The sequence below is a fragment of the Eumetopias jubatus genome, unplaced genomic scaffold, assembly GCF_037043125.1.
Source record: "Eumetopias jubatus isolate StellerSeaLion01/CBP00866 unplaced genomic scaffold, mEumJub1_p1.0 scaffold_11, whole genome shotgun sequence".
NCBI classification, from domain to species: domain Eukaryota; kingdom Metazoa; phylum Chordata; class Mammalia; order Carnivora; family Otariidae; genus Eumetopias; species Eumetopias jubatus.
Window position 1 is genome coordinate 49,674,475 of NW_028274817.1, and position 19,806 is coordinate 49,694,280.

Sequence of the window (19,806 nt, forward strand, 5' to 3'; positions counted from 1 at the left end):
CTCTGACTGGCGGGAAGTGGTATCTCATTGAGGATTTGACTGTGATTTCCCTGATGCCGAGCAATGTTGAGCACTTTTTCATGTGTCTGTTGGCCATTTGGATGTCTTCTTTGAAAAATGTCTGTACATGTTTTCTGCCTATTTATAGATTGGATTATTTGTTCTTTGGGTGTTGAGTTTGATAAGTTCTTTATAGATTTTGGATACTAGCCCTTTATCTGATATGTCATTTGCAAATATCTTCTCCAATTCTGTCGGTTGTCTTTTGGTTTTGTTGATTGTTTCCTTTGCTGTGCAAAAGATTTTATCTTGATGAAATTCCAATAGTTCATTTTTGCCCTTGCTTCCCTTGCCTTTGGCGATGTTTCTAGGAAGAAGTTGCTGTGGCTGAGGTCGAAGAGGTTGCTGCCTGTGTTCTCCTTTAGGATTTTGATGGACTCCTGTCTCACGTTTAGGTCTTTCAACCATTTGGAGTCTATTGTTGTGTGTGGTGTAAGGAAATGGTCCAGATTCATTCTTCTGCATGTGGCTGTCCAATTTTCCCAACACCATTTGTTGAAGAGACTGTCTTTTTGCCATTGAACATTCCTTCCTGTTTTGTCAAAGATGAGATGACCATAGAGTTGAGGGTCCATTTCTGGGCTCTCGATTCTGTTCCATTGAACTATGTGTCAATTTTTGTGCCAGTACCATACTGTCTTGATGATGACAGCTTTGTAATAGAGCTAGAAGTCTGGAATTGTGATGCCGCCAGCTTTGCTTTTCTTTTTCCACATTCCTCTGGCTATTCGGGGTCTTTTCTGGTTCCATAAAAATTTTAGGATTCTTTGTTCCATTTCTTTGAAAAAAGTGGATGGTATTTTGATGGGGATTGCATTGAATGTATAGATTGCTCTAGGTAGCATTGACATCTTCACGATGTTTGTTCTTCCAATCCATGAGCATGGAACATTTTTCCATTTCTTTGTGTCTTCCTCAATTCCTTTCATGAGTATTTTATAGTTTTCTGAGTACAGATCCTTTGCCTATTTGGTTAGATTTATTCCTAGGTAGCTCATGGTTTTGAGTGCAATTGTAAATGAGATCAACTCCTTAATTTCTTTCTTCTGTCTTGTTGTTGGTGTATAGGAATGCCACTGATTTCTGTGCATTGATTTTATATCCTGTCACTTTACTGAATTCCTGTATGAGTTCTATACGTTGTGCGGTGGAGTCTTTTGGGTTTTCCACATAAAGTATCATATCATCTGCAAAGAGTGAGAGTTTGACTTCTTCTTTGCCAATTTGGAGGACTTTTATTTCTTTTTGTTGTCGATTGCTGTGGCTAGGACTTCTAATACTATGTTGAATAGCAGTGGTGATAGAGGACATCCCTGAGGTGTTCCTGACCTTAGGGGGAAAGCTCTCAGTTTTTCCCCATTGAGAATGATAAATGCTATAGCTTTTTCAAAGATGGCTTTTATGATATTGAGGTATGTACCCTCTATCCTTATACTCTGAAGAGTTTTAATTGAGAAAGGATGCTGTACTTTGTCAAATGCTTTTTCTGCATCTATTGAGAGGGTCATATGATTCTTGATCTTTCTTTTGTTAATGTATTGTTTCACATTGATTGATTTGCAGATGTTGAACCAACCTTGCAGCCCAGGGATAAATCCCAATTTGTCGTGGTGAATAATCCTTTTAATGTACTGTTGGATTCTAACGGCTAGTATTTTGGTGAGAATTTTTGCATCCATTTTCATCAAGGATATTGGTCTGTACTTCTCCTTTTTGATGGGGACTTTGCCTGGTTTTGTGATCAAGGTAATGGTGGCCTCATAAAACGAGCTTGGGAGGCAGAGCAAGATGGCAGAGGAGTAGGAGACCTGGATTTCATCTGCTCTCAGGAATTCAGCAGAATGGGGATCAAACCATTCTGAATACTTATGAACTCAACAGGAGATCGAAGAAGAGAGTAGCAACAACAGAGAAGCGACCACTTACTGGAAGGTAGGACGTGCAGAGAAGTGAATCCGAGGCGGTATTTGGGAGGATAGACGGCGGGGGAGGGGGCCTCCACCGCTTCTCGCAAGTGAAAGAGACACGGAGCACAAAATTGGCATTTTTAGAAGTCGGTTCCGCAGAGGGACATCAATCCAGTGGCTAAGCGGGAGATGGAAACCTCCTGGGACAGTGTGGTCTCAGGACCCTCGGGGTCACAGAAAGACCAGGGATGCCTGAGTGCAGCAGAGCTCCCAGGTATTGGAGCAGGGAAGCCGGCTGTAGAGACGGAGCTGAGGCGCGAGCTCTCAGCTCAGGGTGGCCATAAACTGTGATCCACAGCCCAGTCGGTCCACTGCTCCTCCAGCAAGGACCCAAAAGCAGCAGACCCAGGGAGACTCCGCTTCCTCCCCTGGGGAGGAGCAGCGGGAGCACACTGCAGGGATCTGCTGGGTTTGGAGACTCCACACGGGGTTGGGTGGAGAGATAGAAATGCTTGGTCACAGGCCAGGTGAGCATGGAGTGTGGATGGAGACCGGGGAGACGGGAGTGATTGACTGCTTTACTCTGGGGGCACACTGAGGAGCAGGGCCCCGAGTTCTTGGCTCCTCCAGGTGAAGATTGGGAGGCCACCATTTTCCCTCACATCCTCCAAAGCTGTACCGAGAGCTTGCAGGGAAAAAAGCTCCCGAGAGCAAACCCGAGCAGACTGCTTAACCTGGACTCACAAGGGCAGGGCAATTCTGCCTCCGGCAAAGACATTTGGGAACCGCGGCAACAGAAGATCAGCACGAACAGCCAGCCAAGACCGAGTTTACCGATCAAGGAGAATGGGAGAACTCCAGAGCGAGGGGAATACTGCACATAGAATTCATGGCTTTTTTACCATGATTCATTAGTTTTTCAAAGTTAATTTTTTTAACTGTTTTTTGTTTGAATTTTTCTTTTTCCCTTTTACAACCAACATATTATCAATCCCTTTAAGAAAAACTTTTTCCCCCCACTTTTAGAGTCATATTCTATCCTTCATAGTAGTTACTGTTATTTTTGGCATATATATATAAGTTGTTCACTCCTGAAAATTTTGAGATACAGTTTCAACTAACAGATCAAAATATACCCTAAACCTCTAGTGTATGGCTTTATTCTAGTCTCCTGCCTAATCACATTCTCTCCTTTTTTTTTAACTTCTTTCTTTTTTCAAACAAGTTATCAATTCCTTTTATAAAATCTTTTAAAATTTTCATCTGTACACTCAACTTCCATCCCTTCATTGTATCAAGCCTTATTTTGTACATATACGTCTTTTTTTCTTTATAATTTTAGGAGGCACTATCTTCTAACAGACCCAAATACACCCAAAATCTAGTGTGTGGCACTGATGTATGCAATAACCTGATCATATTTGACCATATTCTGGTGTGGTTTTTTTTGGTTTTGTTCTGTTTTTGTTTGTTATTATCTTTTTCTTTTTCCTTTTATTTCCCTCCTTCTTTTTTCTTCTTTCCCTTTCTTTACACATGGATTCAGGTCTTTTCTGATTTGTTTAGAGTATATTTTCTGGGGACATTGTTAACCTGTAAGCATTTTGTTCTCTCATTCATCTATTCTACTCTGGACAAAATAACAAGATGAAAGAAATCACCTCAGCAAAAAGAAAAAGAGGTAGTACCGTTTGTCAGAGACCTACTTAATATGGACATTAGTGTAATGTCGGATTTAGAATTCAGAATCATGATTTTAAAGATACTAGCTGGGCTTGAAAAAAGCATGGAAGTTATTAGAGAAAACCTTTCTGGAGAAATAAAAGAACTAAAATCTAACCAAATCGAAAATCAAAAAGGCTATTAATGAGGTGCAATCGAAAATGGGGGCACTAACTGCTAGGATAAATGAGGCAGAAGAGAGAATCAGTGATATAGAAGACCAAATGATGGAAAATAAAGAAGCTGAGAAAAAGAGAGATAAACAACTACTGGATCATGAGGGCAGAATTCGAGAGATAAGTGATACCATAAGACAAAACAAATTAGAATAACTGGGATCCCAAAAGAAGAAGAAAGAGAGAGAGGGGCAGAAGGTATATTGGAGCAAATTATAGCAGAGAACTTCCATAATGTGGGGAAGGAAACAAGCATCAAAATGCAGGAGGCACAGAGACCACCCCCTCAAAATCAATAAAAATAGGTCAACACCCCGACATCTAATGGTAAAACTTATGAGTCTCAGAGACAAAGAGAAAATCTTGAAAGCAGCTCGGGAGAAGAGATATGTAACCTAAAAAGGTAGAAACATTAGATTGGCAACAGACCTATCCACAGAGAACTGGCAGGCCGGAAAGGACTGGCATGATATCTTCAGAGCACTAAATGAGAAAAATATGCAGCCAAGAATACTATATCTAGCTAGGCTCTCATTGAAATTGAGGGAGAGATAAAAAGCTTCCAGGACAAACAAAAACTAAAGGAATTTGCAAACATGAAACCAGCCCTCCAAGAAATATTGAAAGGGGTCCTCTAAGCAAAGATAGAGCCTAAAAGCAACATAGACCAGAAAGGAATACAGACAATAAACAGTAATAGACACCTCACAGGCAATACAATGGCAATAAATTCATATCTTTCAATAGTTACCCTGAATGTAAATGAGCTAAATGCCCCAATCAAAAGACACAGGCTATCAGATTGAATTAAAAACAAGACCCATCAATTTTCTCTCTGCAAGAGACTCATTTTAGACCCAAAGACACCCCCAAATGGAAAGTGAAGGGGTGGAAAACCATTTACCATGCTAATGCACACGAAAAGAAAGCTGGGGTGGCAATCCTTATATCAGACAAATTAGATTTTAAACCAAAGACTGTAAAGAGATGAGGAAGGACACTATATCCTACTAAAGGGTCTATCCAACAAGAAGATCTAACAATTGTAACTATCTATGCCACTAACATGGGAACAGCCAATTATATAAGGCAATTAATAACAAAAGCAAAGAAACACATTGACAACAATACAATAATAGTGGGGGACTTTAACACCCCCCTGACTGAAAAGGACAGATCATCTAAGCAAAAGATCAACAAGGAGATAAAGAATTTAACTGACACCCTGGACCAAATGGACTTCACAGAAATATTCAGAACATTCCATCCCAAAGCAACAGAATATACATTCTATTCTAGTGCCCATGGAACATTCTCCAGAATAGATCACATCCTAGGTCACAAATCAGGTCTCAACCAGTACCAAAAATTGGGATCATTCCCTGCATATTTTCAGACCACAATGCTTTGAAACTAGAAATCAATCACAAGAGAAAGTCGGAAAGAACTCAAATACATGGAGGCTAAAGAGCATCCTACTAAAGAATGAACGGGTCAACCAGGAAATTAATGAAGAATTAAAAAAAAATCATGGAAACCAATGAAAGTGAAAACACAACTGTTCAAAATCTTTGGGATGCAGCAAAGGCAGTCAGGAGAGGAAAGTATATAGCAATACAAGCCTTTCTCAAGAAACAAGAAAGGTCGCAAATATACAACCTAACCCTACACCTAAAGGAGCTAGAGAAAAAATAGCAAATAAAGCCTAAACCCAGCAGGAGAAGAGAAATCATAAAGATCAGAGCAGAAATCAATGAAGTAGAAACCGAAAGAACAGTAAAACAGATCAACGAAACTAGGAGCTGGTTCTTTGAAAGAATTAACTAGATTGATAAACCCCTGGCCAGACATATCAAAAAGAAAAGAAAAATGACCCAAATCAACAAAATCATGAATGAAAGAGGAGAGATCACAACCAACACCAAAGAAATACAAACAATTATAAGAACATATTATGAGCAACTCTATGCTAGCAAATTAGATAACCTGGAAGAAATGGATGCATTCTTATCGATGTATCAACTACCACAATTGAACCAGGAAGAAATAGAAAACCTGAACAGACCTATAACCACTAAGGAAATTGAAGCAGTCATCAAAAATCTCCCAACAAACAAAAGCCCAGGGCCAGATGGCTTCCCAGGGGAATTCTACCAAACATTTAAAGAAGAATTAATACCTATTCTCCTGAAACTGTTCCAAAAAATAGAAATCGAAGGAAAACATCCAAACTCATTTTATCGGGCCAGCATTACCTTGATCCCAAAACCAGACAAAGACCCCATCAAAGAGGAGAATTACAGACCAATATCCTTGATGAACATAGATGCAAAAATTCTCACCAAAATACTAGCCAATAGGATCCAACAGTACATTAAAAGGATTATTCACCACGACCAAGTGGGATTTATCCCTGGGCTACAAGGTTGGTTCAACATCCGCAAATCAATCAACGTGATACAATACATTAACAAAAGAAAGAACAAGAAACATATGATCCTCTCAATAGATACAGAAAAAACATTTGACAAAATACAGCATCCTTTCTTGATCAAAACTCTTCAGAGTATAGGGATAGAGGGTACATACCTCAATATCATAAAACCATCTATGAAAAACCTACAGCAAATATCATTCTCAATGGGGAAAAGCTGAGAGCTTTTCCCATAAGGTCAGGAATGCGTCAGGGATGTCCACTATCACCACTGCTATTCAACATAGTATTAGAAGTCCTAGCCACAGCAATCAGAGAACAAAAATAAATCAAAGGCATCTAAATTGGCAAAGAGGAAGTCAAACTCTCACTCTTTGCAGATGATATGATACTTTATGTGGAAAACCGAAAAGACTCCACCCCAAAACTGCTAGAACTCATACAGGAATTCAGTAAATTGGCAGGATATAAAATCAATGCACAGAAATCAGTGGCATTCCTATACACCAACAACAAGACAGAAGAGAGACAAATTAAGAGTCAATCCCATTTACAATTGCACCCAAAACCATAAGATACCTAGGAATAAATTTAACGAAAGAGGCAAAGGATCTGTATTCAGAAAACTATAAAATACTCATGAAAGAAATTGAGGAAGCCACAAAGAAATGGAAAAACGTTCCATGCTCATGGATTGGAAGAACAAACATTGTGAAGATGTCAATGCTACCTAGTGCAATCTACACAATCAATGCAATCCCAATCAAAACACCAAACAATGTTTTCAAAGAAATGGAACAAATTATCCTAAAATTTGTATGGAACCAGGGCGCCTGGGTGGCTCAGTTGGTTAAGCAACTGCCTTCGGCTCAGTCATGATCCTGGAGTCCCGGGATCGGGTCCCACATTGGGCTCCCTGCTCAGCGGGGAGTCGGCTTCTTCCTCTGACCCTCTTCCCAATTGTGCTCTCTATCTCTCATTCTCTCTCTCTCAAATAAATAAATATAATCTTTAAAAAAAAATTTGTATGGAACCAGAAAAGACCCCGAATAGCCAGGAGAATGTTGAAAAGGAAAAGCAAAGCTGGTGGCATCACAATTCCAGACTTCTAGCTCTATTACAAGGCTGTCATCATCAAGAGAGTATGGTACTGGCACAAAAACAGACACATAGATCAATGGAACAGAATAGAGAGCCCAGAAATGGACCTTAACTCTATGGTCAACTCATCTTTGACAAAGCAGGAAAGAATGTCCAATGGCAAAAAGACAGTCTCTTCAACAAATGGTGTTGGGAAAATTGGACAGCCACATGCAGAAGAATGAATCTGGACCATTTCCTTACACCACACACAACAATAGACTCCAAATGGTTGAAAGACCTAAACGTGAGACAGGAGTCCATCAAAATCCTAAAGGAGAACACAGGTAGCAACCTCTTCGACCTCAGCCGCAGCAACTTCTTCCTAGAAACATCGCCAAAGGCACGGGAAGCAAGGGCAAAAATGAACTATTGGGACTTCATCAAGATTAAAACATTTTGCACAGCAAAAGAAACAGTCAACAAAACCAAAAGACAACCGACAGAATGGGAGAAAATATTTGCAAATGACATATCAGAAAAAGGGCTAGTATCCAAAATCTATAAAGAACTTATCAAACTCAACACCCAAAGAACTAATAATCCAATCAAGAAATGGGCAGACAACGTGAACAGATATTTTTCAAAGAAGACATCCAAATGGCCAACAGACACATGAAAAATTCCTCTACATTGCTCGGCATGAGGGAAATCCAAATCTAAAACCTCAATGAGATACCACCTCATACCAGTCAGAATGGATAAAATTAACAAGTCAGGAAATGACAGATGTTGGCGGGGATGCAGAGAAAGGGGAACCCTCCTACACTGTTGGTGGGAATGCAAGCTGGTGCAACCACTCTGGAAAACAGTATGGAGGTTCCTCAAACAGTTGAAAATAAAGCTACCATACGATCCAGCAATTGCACTACTGGGTATTTACCCCAAAGATACAAATGTAGGGATCCGAAGGTGTATGTGCACCCCAAAGTTTATAGCAGCAATGTCCACAATAGCCAAACTGTGGAAAGAGCCAAGATGTCCACCAACAGATGAATGGATAAAGAAGTGGTGGTATATATACACAATGCAATATTATGCAGCCATCAAAATGAATGAGACCTTGCCATTTGCAACGACATGGATGGAACTGGAGGGTGTTATGCTGAGTGAAATAAATCAATCAGGGAAAGACATGTATCATATGACCTCACTGATATGCAGAATTCTTAATCTCAGGAAACAAACTGAGGGTTGCTGGAGTGGTTGGGGGTGTGGGAGGGATGGGGTGGCTGGGTCATAGACATTGGGGAGGGTATGTGCTTTGATGAGTGCTGTGAATTGTGGAAGACTGTTGAGTCACAGGTCTGTACCTCTGAAACAAATAATGCAATATATGTTAAGAAAAAACAAAAGAAGAAGAAGATAGCAGGAGGGGAAAATGAAGGGGAGTAAATCGGAGGGGGAGACGAACCATGAGAGACGATGGAGTCTGAAAAACAAACTGAGGGTTCTAGGGGGAGGGGTGTTGGGGGATGTGTTAGCCTGGTGATGGGTATTAAAGAGGGCACGTTCTGCGTGGAGCACTAGGTTTTATGCACAAACAATGAATCATGGAACACTACATCAAAAAGTAATGATGTAATGTATGATGATTAACATAAAAATAAAAAAATTAAAAAAAAACCGTTATTGTGAAAATGTGAAAAAGAAACTAGTTTGGAAGTTTTCCTTCCATTTCTATTTTTTGGAACAGTTTCAGGAGAATAGGTATTAATTCTTCTTTAAATGTATGGTAGAATTCCCCTGGGAACCCATCTGGCCCCGGGCTTTTGTTTTTTGGGAGATTTTTGATGACTGCTTCAAATTCCTTAAAGGTTTTAGGTCTGTTCAGGTTTTCTATTTCTTCCTGGTTCAATTGTGGTAGTTGATACATCGATAGGAATGCATCCATTTCTTCCAGGTTATCTAATTTGCTGGCATACAGTTGCTCATAATATGTTCTTATAATTGTTTGTATTTCTTTGGTGTTGGTTGTGATCTCTCCTCTTTCATTCATGATTTTGTTGATTTGGGTCATTTCTCTTTTCTTTTTGATAAGTCTGGCCACTGGTTCATCAATCTAGTTAATTCTTTCAAAGAACCAGCTCCTAGTTTCGTTGATCTGTTCTACTGTTCTTTTGGTTTCTATTTCATTGGTTTCTGCTCTGATCTTTATGATTTCTCTTCTCCTGCTGGGTTTAGGCTTTATTTGCTGTTTTTTCTCTAGCTCCTTTAGGTGTAGGGTTAGGTTGTGTATTTGAGACCTTTCTTGTTTCTTGAGAAAGGCTTGTATTGCTATATAGTTTCCTCTCAGGACTGCCTTTGCTGCATCCCAAAGTTTTTGAACAGTTGTGTTTTCATTTTCATTAGTTTCCATGATTTTTTTTAATTCTTCTTTAATTTGGTGGTTGACCCATTCATTCTTTAGTAGGATGCTCTTTAGCCTCCATGTATTTGAGTTCTTTCTGACTTTCCCCTTGTGATTGAGTTCTAGTTTCAAAGCACTGTGGTCTGAAAATATGCGGGGAATGATCCCAATTTTTGGTTCTGGTTGAGACCTGATTTGTGACCTAGGATGTGATCTATTCTGGAGATTGTTCCACGCACACTGGAGAAGAATGTGTATTCCGTTGCTTTGGAATCGAATGTTCTGAATATGTCTATGAAGTCCATTTGGTCCAGAATGTCTTTTAAAGTCTTTATTTCCTTGTTGCTCTTTTCTTAGATGATCTGTCCATTTCAGTGAGGGGGTGTTAAAGTTCCCCAGTATTATTGTATTGTTGTCAATGTGTTCCTTTGCTTTTGTTATTAATTGCCTTATATAATTGGCTGCTCCCATGTTGGGGGCATTGATATTTACAATTGTTAGATTTTTTTTTAAGATTTTATTTATTTATTTGACAGGGAGAGACACAGCAAAAGAGGGTACACAAGCAGGGGGAGGTGGAGAGGGAGAAACAGGCCCCCTGCTGAGCAGGGAACCTGATTCTGGGCTGGTACCCAGGACCCTGGGATCATGACCTGAACCAAAGACAGATGCTTAACATATGAGCCACCCAGGCACCCCTACAATTGTTAGATCTTCTTGTTGAATAGACGGTTTAAGTAGGGTATAATGTCCTTCCTCATCTGTTATTACAGTCTTTGGTTTAAAATCTAATTTGTGTGATATAAGGATTGCCACTCCATCTTTCTTTTGGTGTCTATTAGCATGGTAAATTGTTGTCCACCCCCTCACTTTCTATCTGGGGGTGTCTTTAGGTCTAAAATGAGTCTCTTGCAGACAGCATATCGATGGGTCTTGTTTTTTAATCCAATCTGATAGCCTCTGTCTTTTGATTGGGGCATTTAGCCCACTTACTTTCAGGGTAACTATTGAAAGATATGAATTTAGTGCCATTGTATTGCCTGTAAGGTGACTGTTACTCTATATTGTCTGTGTTCTTTTCTGGTCTATGTTGCTTTTAGTCTCTCTCTTTGCTTAGAGGACCCCTTTTAATATTTCTTGTAGGGCTGGTTTCATGTTTGCAAATTCCTTTAGTTTTTGTTTGTCCTGGAAGCTTTTTATCTCTCCTTCTATTTTCAGTGAGAGCCTAGCTGAATATAGTATTCTTGGCTGCATATTTTTCTTATTTAGTGCTCTGAATATATCATGCCAGTCCTTTCTGACCTGCCAGGTCTCTGTGGATAGGTCTGTTGCCAATCTAATGTTTCTACCTTTTTAGGTTACATATCTCTTCTCCCGAGCTGCTTTCAAGATTTTCTCTTTGTCTCTGAGACTCATAAGTTCTACTATTAGATGTCAGGGTGTTGACCTATTTTTATTGATTTTGAGAGGGGTTCGTTGTGCCTCCTGGATTTTGATGCTTGTTTCCTTCCCCAAATTAGGGAAGTTCTCTGCTACAATTTGCTCCAATATACCTTCTGCCCCTCTCTCTCTTCTTCTTCTGGGATCCCAATTATTCTAATGTTGTTTCATCTTATGGTATCACTTATCTCTCGAATTCTGCCCTCGTGATCCAGTAGTTGTTAATCTCTTTATCTCAGCTTCTTTATTTTCCAACATTTGGTCTTCTATATCACTGATTCTCTCTTCTGCCTCATTTATCCTAGCAGTTAGCACCCCCATTTTTGATTGCACCTCATTAATGGCCTTTTTTGATTTCGATTTGGTTAGATTTTAGTTCTTTTATTTCTCCAGAAAGAGTTTCTCTAATAACTTCCATGCTTTTTTCAAGCCCAGCTAGTATCTTTAAAATCATGATTCTGAACTCTAGGTCTGACATAATACTAATGTCCTTATTGAGTAGGTCCCTGGCAGTTGGTACTACCTCTTGTTCTTTTCGTTGAGGTGATTTTTTCCATCTTGTCATTTTGTCCAGAGGAGAATAGATGAATGAGAGAACAAAATGCTAACAGGGTAACAACGTCCCCAGAAAATATACTCTAAACAAATCAGAAAAACCCTGAAACTGGGGGAAAAGAAAGAGAAAGAAAGAAAAAAAAAAGAAAAAGAAAAGATAAAAACAAACAAAAACTGAACAAGATAAAAAAACAGAATATGATCAAATATGATCAGGCTGGTTCATAGATCAGTGCCACACACTAGATTTTGGGTGTATTTCAGTCTGTTAGAAGAAAGTGTCTCCCAAATTTTAAAGAATGAAAAACTTTTATATGTACAAAAATAAGGGTTGATACAATGAAGGGATGGAATATGACTGTAAAGATGATAATTATAAAAAATTTTATAAAAGGAATTGATAAGATAAGAAGTTGTTTGAAAAAAAGAAAGTAGAGGGTTTAAAAAAAAAAGCAGGGGGAGAGAATGTGATCAGGCAGGAAACTAGAAAAAAGCCATACACTAGAGATTTAGGGTATATTTTGATCTGTTAGCAGAAACTGTATCTCAAAATTTTAAAGAGAGAACAATTCATATATACATGCCAAAAATAAGGGTAACTACTCTGAAGGGACAGAATATGACCCCAAAAATGAAAAATAAAAATGTTTTTCATTTTTATTTTTTTAAAGATTTTATTTATTTATTTGACAGAGAGAAACAAAGCGAGAGAAGGAACACAAGCAGGAAGAGTGGGAGAGGGAGAAGCAGCCCTCCCGCTGAGCAGGGATCCCAACACAGGGCTCAATCCTAGGACCCTGAGACCATGACCTGAGCCGAAGGCAGTCGCTTAACGAATGAGCCACCCAGGCTCCCCTAAAAATGTTTTTTAAATACGGGATTGATAAGATGTTGGTTGAAAAAGGGAAAAAGAAAAATAAAAAAAAACAGTTTAAAAAAATTAGCTTTGAAAAACTAAAGAATCATGGTAAAAAAGCCATGGATTCTTTGTGCAGTATTCCCCTAGCTCTGGAGTTCTTCCGTTCTCATTGATCGGTAAACTTGATCTTGGCTGGCTGTTCTTGCTGATCTTCTGGGGGAGGGGCCTGGTGCCGTGTTTCCCAAATGTCTTTGCTGGAGGCAGAATTGCCCTGCCCTTGCCTGGTCTGGGCTAAGTAATCTGCTCGGGTTTGCTCTTGGGAGGTTTTGTTCCCTGCAAGCTTCTGTACAGCTTTGGAGGAAGAGAGTGAAAATGGCTGCTTCCCAATCTCCACCCGGGAGGAGTGGAGAACTCAGGGCTCCACTCCTCAGTGCGCCCCCAGAGAAAAGCAGTCAATCACTCCCATCTCCCTGTTCTCCGGCCGCACTCCCTGCACACCCGGCCTGTGACCCAGAGTTTCTATCTCTGGCTCACAACCCTGTGTGGAGTCTCCAAACCCAGCAGATCCCTGAGGTGAACTCCTGCACCGCTCCTCCCGGCGGAGGAAGGGGAGTCTCCCCAGATCTTCCACTTGTTGGGTCCCTGCTGGAAAAACAGTGGCCCAACTGTGCTGTGGATCACAGTTTATTGCAACCCTGAGCTGAGAGCCCACGCCTCGGCTCTGTCTCTGCACCCGGCTTCCCTGTTCCGATACCTGGGAGTTCTGCTGCACTCAGGCACCCCCGGTCTTTCTGTGACCCCGAGGGTCCTGAGACTACACTGTCCTGTGAGGATTCCACCCCCTGCTTAGCCACTGGAGCGATGTCCCTCAGTGGAACCAACTTCTAAAAGTTCTGACTTTGTGCTCCACTTCTCTATCACTTGCCAGAAGTGGCCAATGGAGACCCCCTCCCCCACCATCTATCCTCCCGAATATTGCCTCAGATTCACTTCTCTGCACGTCCTACCTTCCAGAAAGTGGTCACTTTTCTGTTCAGAGAGTTGTCGCCATTCTTTTCCTCAATCTCCCATTGAGTTCGTAGGTGTTCAGATTGGTTTGATCCCTATCCAGCTGAATTCCTGGGACCAGACAAAATCAAGGTCTCCTACTCCTCTGTCATCCTGCTCCACCCCCTGAAATTTTTATGTTTTTTGTTAGAAGAAATATTCTGGAAATTTTAAATAATATCTTAGTCTATCTGATGAAGAAAAATATAGTGAGGTAAGCTTGTTATCATTACCAGAAGGTTGCTAGGTGAGTATGGAACCAGCATCAGGAGAATTAATTGGGTCATCTATTAGCTATAGTCTGAATGTTTCTATCCTCCCAAAATTCATTTATGGAAAGTCTAATGGACAAGGTGATAATATTAGGAGGTGGGGCCTTTGGGGGGATTGAAGTCATGAGGTCAGAGCCCTCACTAATGGGATTAGCACCCTTATAAAAGAGGCCTCAGAGAGTTAGTTCTTGCCTTGCACCATGGAGGGCACAACAAGTAGTCCGAAACCTGGAAGAAGACCTTCACCAAAACCCAACCACTCTGGCTCCCTGATCTTAGACTTCCAGCCTTCAAAACTGTGAGAAATAAATTTCTGTTGCTTATAAGCCACCCAGTTTCTGGGTGGCTTAAACAGACTACAACAGACTACAGCTCAAACAGACTACAGCTACTATCTTTGAATTTTTGGAAAGCCTTCCTGAAGCAGTGAGATCTAAAGGATAAATAAGAACCAACCACAAAGATCAAGGAAAAGAGTGCTTCAGACAGAAGAAGAAGCATGATTGAAGACCATGATGTGAGAAATTGCTCTGTGTGAACTCAAAGAAGACTGGGAAGGAGAGAGTGATGGGGAGAGTGGGGAGAGATGAAGTTGGATCTGAGAAGCTTTATAAGCCATTGTAAGATTTTGGACTTTACCTTGAAGGCAACTACAGCTTACTGAAGTGTTTTAAGGATGGGCCTGACCTGATCAATTTTTCATTTTTAAATCACTCTGGCTATACGTTAGAGTGGTGTTTGGAAGGAAACAAGACTAAAGGTGGGGAGATCAGACAAGAAGCTCTTGTAGTATTCCAGGCAAGAGTGACTGTAGGTAGCGGCAGTAAATATGGAGAAAAATATTTGGGTGTCAAATCAATAAAATGTGGCAACTGGTTGAATAGGGAGTGTGGAGTGTCTAAGATGACTTTGTGTATCTGGTTTGAGCAACTGGGTGGGTGATGCTATTCACTGGTATGTTAAACACTAGAACAAAAACAAACTAGTAGGATGGAAAAGATAATGCATTCTGTTTGTGACAGATTTCATTTCAGTTGCTTGTGTGACATCCAAATGGAAATACCAGGTTGACAGTTGAATATGCAGATCTAGGGCTCAGAGTGGAGGGATAAGCTAGTGAGCTTTACTTCAGAGACTCAGGCACACTAATGACAATCTCTTCAATTACTTCTATAGGTAGTGAATAATGTCCACTTTGAACTAATTGTAATTATTTTCTTTCATAGGGAATATTCTTATTTCATACTTATTTACTGGTTTCAGTAATAGAGAAAGCTATCATAGTGAAGGTGGCATTTGATCTGGACCTCTGAAAGGCAAAGATGGTGATAAAAAAAGTGGATATTCTAGGCAAAGAAGAGAGAGAAAAACAACTGTTTGGGAAAGATGAGTCTACCAAATTGACTATAGTATAAGGATTATATCTGTTTATTCAAGTTACTATGTGCTAAGAATTATGTTAGGCACTGGGAATGTAAAGTTCAATAAGGTGTGGGGTCTGTACTCCTTTAAGAAACACTCTTTCAACTCCCATGCTGACTTAGGGGTACTTCCTTTATGCTTCCTTAGTACCCTCTGCTCAGTCTTGTTATCACACTTAACTACATTATATTCAAAGTGTTTGTTTCTTGTGTCAGGCTCCTCCATTATCACAAGAATTTTTCCTGTCTCATTCACCATGTTATCCTCTTGTCTAGCACAGTCACCAGTCATGGTAAATACTCAATAAATGTTCACTGAAATGAACTAAACTGCAACCAAGGAGCTTATAGTCTAGTGGGGAAACTGGAAACTAAAACTGGAAAGAAACATATCTCAGATCTAAATGTTAAGATTATATTGGTAGGCAATGGGATGTCAACAAATGTTTTTGAGGCTGATTTTGAAACAATCAAAATGTGTTCTGACAATATTGATCTAGTAACCACATCTAGAATGCATCCAAGGAAGTAAGATGTTAGTCAAAAGGGTACATAGCACAGCCACCTGGCACATAGTAGGTATTCAGTAGATATTTACTGAAAAAACAGATTGAACTAGGGGCAGAAAATAAAGAGACAGATGAAACCATTAGTTAAGGGTTTGGATGCATGCTCAGAAACCCATCTGCAAACACTTCTACCACCAACAGCATTGTGTATATTTTACATAGCTGTAGTGTGACCCTGATTATAATAGGGTAACATTGCAACAGAATGAACTACTTTGGTCCCCACATCTCTCTCTTATTTTTAAGTAGACTCTATGCCCAGCATGGAGCCCAATGCAAGACTTGAACTCATGACCCTGAGATCAAGACCTGAGCTGATATCAAGAGTTGTCTTAACCAACTGAGCCACCCACCCACTTCCATCTCTTTTTAAAGGTTCTTTCAATGACTTTATTTTATTTTAAGATTTTATTTATTTGAGAGAGAGAGAGAGCAAGGAGGAGAGGAAGAAGCTTGCAGGAAGCCTGATGTTGGGCTCAATCCCAGGATCCAGGGACGCTTAACCTACTGAGCTACCCAGGTGCTCCTCAATGAATTAATTTTAAAGAGATGGTGTTATTTTACATGATTTAGTTGGAGACTCAAGTCATTTTGCTGCATGATTAATACTTTATCAAGAGCCTGCATGTCATACCTATACACTGAATATTTCAGTTTGGCAAAAAGAAAACAGCTTTAACAGTGATTATCGTGTGTGAAAATTTTCCAGTGTGGGAGACTGGATATTATTGATCAAAATGGACATCATTCTACTCTCTTTGTTATTTTGTTGTGGAGACTCCTAGATATTTGCACTTGATTGTAGCTGTTGTACAGCTGTCCTGCTTTCTTATAACTTACACACTGGTACAAAATAGTGTACACAGTCAATCAGAACATCAAGCTTATTTCTTGGTTCCTTCAGCCCAGAGCCCAGTGACAATAGCTGAGTTTTATCACTGGATCTAATTAATGTGTGGATTCAATTATCGTGCTGTATGGGCTAAGTTTTCCTAAGTCAGACCTGTGAATCTATATTGCACCTAGCTGACTTTTAAAATGCTACAATCAAATTGGCCAATCAAATGGAATGGACAAATTGTATTCAACAAAAACCAATGAAAGAGAAGGGAATGCGATTTTCTTTTACCTTGGGAAGGCAACTACTACATTCTGGTGAATGTAGTAAGTTTTCATTTTGAAGACATAGGATTTGTTTGAAATCCATTTAAAAAAATCAATGTGTCTATTCCACCTGAGGGTTATTTTATGCTGAAAACAAATAACATTATTTTTCTAATATTGAAATAAGAGCTGTCACTGCTAAAATAAATAATATATTTCAATAGAAGGAAATTGACATGTGTCTAAAGGAGTTTCATTTCTTATGATTTACTTTGTTTATATAATTTTATCTCTTTATGAATGAAGTTAAAGATGGATTTTTATTTTTTATTCTGCTTAACTCTTGTAATTTGGACAATTTTTCTGCCTCAAACAAGTCTTTGCTGGCTTGAGTACATCTGTATTAAAAACATTAGCCTTAAGTGAGGCCAAGATGGAAAGCTGCATGACTGTCTAAGCTCTTTGTAATAAACAGATTAGAACATGCCCATGTGTTCAAGCCCTGAAGGTAACCAGGAAGAGAGTGACTACTGAAAATCAGGCAGAGAGTTCACTTAGGAGAGTATCCAAGGCTTTTAAATTGAAGAATGAGAAATAAGTTTTTACCCTCTGTCCTATGCCCATAAAAAAAAAATACACAAGTACACTAATTTGTGCAAAAAGAAACACAGAAAAGATAAAACATAAAATAATGTGACTGATTACCTACAGGAGCTGTATGGCAATGAGTAAAAAGGATGGGAAGAAAGAAACAGAGTAGAAGAGATGGGTTAGGTCTCACTACTCTGAATATGCTTTTTTGTAGATTTCTGGCTTGGAACTGTGATAGTGTTTCACATAGTCAAAAAATCAATAAAGGAAATCAGCAAAAATAAGGCAGAACCCAAAATGCAATATGAACAAAAATAAGTGAACCTAATGTCATTTAAAAAGAATAAGGTAATCACTCTGAATAGAAAAAGAAAGAAAACTAACAAACCCAAGTAACATTTGAATACATTATTTTAACTATATACATTCCAGTTAAGGGTAAAAGAACTATAAATAAATAGTAACCCTACATAAGTGGGTTTGTTTCTTCACAGTGCTAAAATTAGCAAATCTGAAAACACTTTATGAATACTTTAGGACTGAGCAAAGAAATAAATATATTGTGGATAATAAGGCCTTTCTCACTGTAGAAAGGAGGTACAGATATGGAAAGGGGGAAGAGCAGAATGAACTAAGTGGTATTGGATTGGTAGTACAGGTATTAGTATATGCTCATGTTTTTCAACGGATAGGTTGCATAGATTAGATAGATAAATAGACGATGATGATGATGATGATAAATGATAGATAGTTGATAGAATGATTGATAGATGATAAATGACAGATGAAAAGATGATATAGATAGATGATAGATACATAATAGAAAGATGATACACACATACATACATGCATATGCATCTACATATATATATTTCCTCGCTTTGCTGAATGGGATCAGAAACAATAACACCCCATGATAATGAGCAAAACTAGTATCCGATCTTAATTTCTAAATATAAATTTCTATTAAAAGGAACCAGAGGCTCTTGGAGCTGATTCCAGAGCTGGGACAGAGAAAGTAGAAAATGAGCCTTGAAACAACTTGCTGTGCCAGAAAGAATAAAGTGCTCAAAGAATGCTGAAGTAATCTCAAAGAGGACACAGGAGCCAACCTGAGGGACTCCCATTGGCCAAACCTGGGACAATTTAAACAATGAAAAAAATAAATTATAGCAGTAGATTCACCCATAGAATAAAATGAAAATATACAAGTCAATACTAATATAAGTAAATGTTTGAAGAAAGAAAGAAAGAAAGAAGAGAAGAGGAGAGGAGAGGAGAGGAGAGGAGAGGAGGGGAGAGGAGAAGAGAGAGAAAAGAGAAGAGAAGAGAAGAGAAGAGAAGAGAAGAGAAGAGAAGAGAAGAGAAGAAGAGAAAGAAGAGAAGAGAAAAAAGAAAAAGTTCTTCCTTGCAATAGATTTCAAACTAATAAACATAAAAGGAATAATATGGTTTACTGAGGAGAACACATCCTCTCTTCTGTGGTATTCTTGAAAACAGACTCATAATCTGAGTCTAATCAAGAAGAAACAGCAGCTAAAAACAGGTTGAAGAACATTCTACAAAATAAATGGCCCATCCTCTTTAAAAACATCAAGCTCATGAGAAACAAAAAAAGGTTGAGAACTGTTCCAGATTAAAGAAGACTAAAGAGACATGACAAGTAAATTCAACGGGTCATTCTAGATCAGACTCTAAGATGCAAATTTGTTTTTCCTTTGCTACAAAAGTTACATTAGTGGGACACACATATACTTTTATAGACAGAGACTACAAAAATGATAAAAGGTAAATATGGGGAATCTGAACATCTGGGTGAAGAGAACATGAAAATTGTACTAATTTTTCAACTTCTCTGTGTGTCTGAACTTATGTCATAATAAATTTTAAAAAATATGAACTTAAAATTATTAAAATAGATCTATCCCAGTGTTGAGATGTTTTGGATCTGGATTAATAGAATCTGTTGCAAATTTAAACAAGTGCACCATAAAGAGGTGACTCTCACTGTCAGAATAGTTTAAATTAAATCATTCTGTGACCTATTTTTCCCTTTATTTCTTGTTCAGTATCATTATTATGGGGAATATGAAAGGCCCACAGGAAGATAATGCTGGACTGACCTCAGTAACAACAAGAACCAACATTGCCCTTTCCAT